Here is a 5,136-nt window from a genome sequence, read left to right on the forward strand (position 1 = left end):
CTTCACGGTTGAAACACGAATGGGACAGAGGTACCCAAGCAATCGACTTTTGTATAAAGTCTCTCTCTGGTTCTTCGAGCTATATGACCTCATTATCATTTCAGCTTGCTTATCTTTCGGTCTACATCAGTGACGTGGGTTTATTTGAAATATCCTCATTTTGCTCCTGTCACGTAAAGAACCGGCCGAGCATAGCTCTCTCCATAGCTCGCTGAGTAACATGAAGCTTTTCCATAAGGCAACTGTGTAGGACCATGTCTCGGTTCCATAGTTTATCACTGGCAATACGCAGAGGTTAAATACCTTCGTCCTCAAATTTTTAGGTGTATTGTATTGTATGAGTGTATATTATCATGCCTCCGATAAAACTTTATTACTACTCCTCTCTATCCAAAAGTTACCTTGATGAGATCACTTTCAGTGATAAGACCGACCACTAGTTTTCTCAGTGTGATATTTTCTTGTAACGTTTTTTTTTTTTTATTTTCAATAAGTTTACTACTGTAATCTTTTGGAAGAAATAAAAAAGAGTATCTACCTATTGCACAGCAATGCGATCTACTTACTTGGGTCGCCACTAAAAGGGGAAGAGCAACTACTAATAATTAATAATAGTAACGGGAAATAGTAGCCCCTTTGCTACTAATATATCCCGCCAAGTTGGTCTCCACGCAGTTCCTCCTGGGAACCATCGTTTCCTGGTAAATTAAACCTGCTTCTATCATAATATAATTTTCCTTACTGGTGCCCTGCTACTGTATAATCTATAGTGCAAGTGGGGTTACCATTCCATTTACCGAAGGGAAAACAGATTGTATAATAATGGCGATTTTTTTTTATTGTTAAGGAAGCCAATGACCATAAGGTTCACATGATGGAGCGACTACCATCGCTTATGAATTAAGTGTTAATGTGAGGTAGGTTGCCAGTGCGTTGCCGACCTTTTAATATCGTATTATTAGGATATTAGATCATTCTTCATAGCATAGAGTTTATGAGGTCCTCTACCCCTGAAAATTCGTCACGATAGGCTAACTTGATCTCTGGTATTCTGAGCTAAGTTACTTACATTGTCATTTTAACGTAGTACTAACCTAAGTGTGCTAGATTTCGTAAAATTTCATATAATATATTTTAAAATTACTTAAAATTGACAAATTTAACGCGTATTTAGCAATTTTAAAAGTGATGTTTATATGCCAAAAGAGCATGCAGCTCGCCTAATTATAAATTATTAAACTTTCGTAATTTTTAAACTTTCGCTTAGTTTACTTATATTTTAAATACACAATCGGGACTTATCACGATGTTAAAGCCTTTACAGGTAAATCGTGCCTACATACCCGCTTCTTTATTGCCGAAGTTTTGACGTGGATTGCCTGTCGAAATATATGTTTAGATACTTTAAACAGAATACAATACTTTAGATAAGATAGGTATATGTGTAGTAATTTCACAAGTAGGACGCCTTAACAATATATAAGAGCAAATAATGGAACAATAGAATAGGCCACCCATTCCTTTCCCATGGGTGTGTTAAGTGCCGACTGGATGGGCAGCAGCGTCCCTCTTAAAACATCTCTAAAGCCTAACTGCGGTTGGCACCCGCCTGCCAAGCGTGGCAAATACTGGCAAAACTTCCTTTATGGGGAAGGCTTATGTTCAGCAATGGACAGTTAATGGCTGAAATAATAATGTATCAATAAATGATGTATTGCATAATAAAAAAATCGATTTAATGAGATACTTTTTGTTGTATTTGTTGGATTTTTTGTGTCGACGGAGTAACATATATGAAAAATTGAAGCAAACGAATGTCATATTTATTAGCAATATGCCTAAATATTTTTACATATTTTATTTCTGTTTCCCTTTCTCCGTTCTACCGCTTGTATAACGGATTTTATTCTGAGAAATTATTTGACATGACAGATAAAAACATATAACTCCGATTCCAATAAATATTGAAATAATCGAGATGAGGGTAGGAAGATGATGAATTATTTGAAATGATGTCCACAGTCACTTTTTTTTCGCATCGCTCGCCATCGACAGGGAATTCATCGTCATAAGTTAAAACCCTAATGGGCGTATACAGTGCAGTTTCAGAAGAGCTTCCTTCCGCGAACGCTCAAGCTGTAAATGTCTTAAAACATCACCAAAAGCCAAACTGGGGTTGCCAACCCGCTGCCAAGCGTGGCAACTATTTGCAAAACTCCTCTTATGGGGAAGGCTTGTGTCCAATAGTGTACAGTTAATGACTGAAATAATAAACACATGATAGAATTTATAACATCAGTTGAGTAGTTTTTGAGTTTATCTATTACAAACAAACGAACAATCAAATCTTTTGTCTTTATAATATTAGTATAGATTTTCAAATGATACAAATATTTTAAACTGTTATTATTTTTTTAATTCTTAGTTACTTGAGCAATTAATTTAATATAGATGACTTAGTACTTCATGATATATTCCGCTCTTCACTTTCGTAATTCTTCGGGTTCTCCAAACTTCTTCTCCAGTGATCCCAGTCGTGATGGTGGTAATCGGTGAAGATCTCGTATGTTATGTTCCTCTTCTGTATAAATAAGTTTCACTGAATTGTTATATATTATTATTATTATTGTTTAAATTTAAAATTAGAATTTTGTTAGTCTTTATAGCTTATGTCAATAAGGGTTAAAATAGTGTGTGTGATTCAGGATTATGACAAAATTTCATTTAAAATTGTTTATTTGTTGTTATGCAAACAAGTAACAAGTAATAAAAGAGTAAGGCCGTGTAGTCACAGTATAAAATGGGCCATCTTTCCCTATTTCGTGAATGTTATAAGAGGCGACTAAGAGAAATTAATGGTCGAGATATGGGCAGCAGTATCCCTCTTAACCCTTAAAAGCCTGATTTTTTAAATCAAATAAAAAATATCTGTGTACCCTTTACTGTGTTTACTAATGGAGAAAAATAATAAAAAAATCCAAATGATATTTTTATACATTTATTTTGAAAAAAACATTTGGTAACATGTAAACAGCCAAATATTAAAATAAAATCGATTGTAAGCGCCCAATGCGATTTATAACCCCGGTATCAAATTTGAAACTTCAGGTATTTAAGGGTTAAAACTTCACTAACCCGCTGCCAAGCGTGGAATCTACTGGCAAAACACCATAATAGAAGGCCTATGTATTATATATCAATGGACAGTTAAGGGCAAATATGATCATGATATTTGCAACTGTTAAATATTTCATAATACTTAAAATGGCAAATAAACTGATTCACGCGATGGACAGTTGTCATCGTCTACAAACATGAGCAGTTGTTTATGTTGTAAATAGCAGGATGCAGTAATAAAACATATATATATATTTATGATATAAAGTAATAAGCTTAGTGAAAAAATACAAGACACGTTTTATGAAAATCTAAAAAAAAATACATCAGTGTCAACAGCCAGTATTAAAACTCCAACAGTTTATAGATATTTGTTTTGTTTATAGTCCTCAGAAATCACAATGGAATACACTGTGATTTCTGCGGACTAAGATGATTATTCCCATGTAATTTTACTGGTATACCATATCTTTCAAAACGAAACACAGCCATGTCATAGTCATGCAAACACAATTGCTTCACGGCAGAATGATGGATGTGATAGCGGAAGAAATACAGATGAGTTTTTTTTTTATAACATTGGGGCCAAACGAGCTTACGACTCATCTAACGGTAAGTGATTACCCCCATAAGCACCCGCATCATGGGAGAAATTGCAGGTGTGTTGTCGGCCTTTCAAGAAATAATGTTTATGCTGTAATGTATAATGCTAAGGATTGTAAAATTTACTTGGTGCTCATTATTTTGAGTTTTCCTTCTCTAGTTTAAATAAATCAGTTTATTAATTTTATTATTTACTATTTAAACTTTATTTATCAATATGATCTGTTGCGCTTTGTTCTCTTAATTATTTTTTATGACTTCATCGAAATGACAAGAGATGACAATTTGTTTTGTTTTTTCTTTGACACCATACATTTATATAATCGCATGAAACATACGCTTTTTTTGAGAATACTCAGAATAAGTCGCACACAATTTATATATACAGAAAAAAACCTAAACAAATTAGTAAGAGATACCTCCTAACATTAGGCCATTCCCATACAACTGTAATTTCTTTTTTGTATATTTACTAACTTTATTGCTGTAGTCTTTTGTGATGGTAACAATAATAGATACTCTGTATATAATGGACAAGAGATATACATTACATTACAGTTAGATTCAAGATATTTTACTTATTTCCAATTGAGAATTTTATTCAATGAATCGTAAGCTTGTTTCCCATTCAAAAATATATAAAAGAAGCAGGTGTTATTCACAATCGACAAAGAAAACCCTATCGACCCGAAAATTCTCTTTTTAATAGACCCCCGCTTTAACTATATATAAGTACACAAACAGACACACCCTACATTTTTGTAAAGTATTATATTGCTTGTTTTAATAGAATTTAAAGAAAATAGTTAATTTTAAACTTTGCGTTGTTTATACATATTTAAATACACTATCAGAACTTAACGCAATAAAAAATTTAGTGAAAAATTTTTCGACGTAGATTGTATTACGTCGTGGTCACGACAGAACGTCGGCATTAAAGAAATAGGTATGCAGGTACTATTTACTTGACGCGAAAGTGTATTTAATGAAAATATCTCACTAGAGGGAGTCTTGGTACAAAAGTCGTTTGCTTGGGCACCTCTGTCCCATTCGTATTTCTACAGTGAAGCAGGTGTGTTTCGGTTTTAAGGGAGGGATATGGCAGTGAATTTACAGAGTATAGGGTACTTGTTTGCCACTTTTATAGTATAAAAAAAATTGAAAATAAATCCAATCAAATAACCGCATATAATATGGACCTCCTCAAGTTAACACCTAATTCAATAAAATATTTACAAAGATATTGTTAAATCTTCAAGCAATCTCCATCTTAATAATTAGTAGGGTTAATAAATAAAATGTAGCAATAACAAATAAATTCACAATAAACTCATTTAATCTATAATAAATAATTGTTAGTACAATTAATATTTATAATAAATTAATAAATTATATAATATTATTCATTTTCCGTCA

At 32.8% G+C, this 5,136-nt stretch overlaps 1 protein-coding gene across 1 annotated transcript in view; it reads right to left on the minus strand.

Annotated features, from left to right (window-relative positions):
- LOC113514504 (uncharacterized) overlaps positions 1 to 5,136 on the minus strand; it is a 408,650-nt gene that overhangs the window by 102,383 nt on the left and 301,131 nt on the right. The window lies entirely within an intron of this gene.

This window comes from Galleria mellonella, unplaced genomic scaffold (genome assembly GCF_026898425.1).
Source record: "Galleria mellonella isolate WM207_F2 unplaced genomic scaffold, CSIRO_AGI_GalMel_v1 utg35, whole genome shotgun sequence".
Lineage (NCBI taxonomy): Eukaryota > Metazoa > Arthropoda > Insecta > Lepidoptera > Pyralidae > Galleria > Galleria mellonella.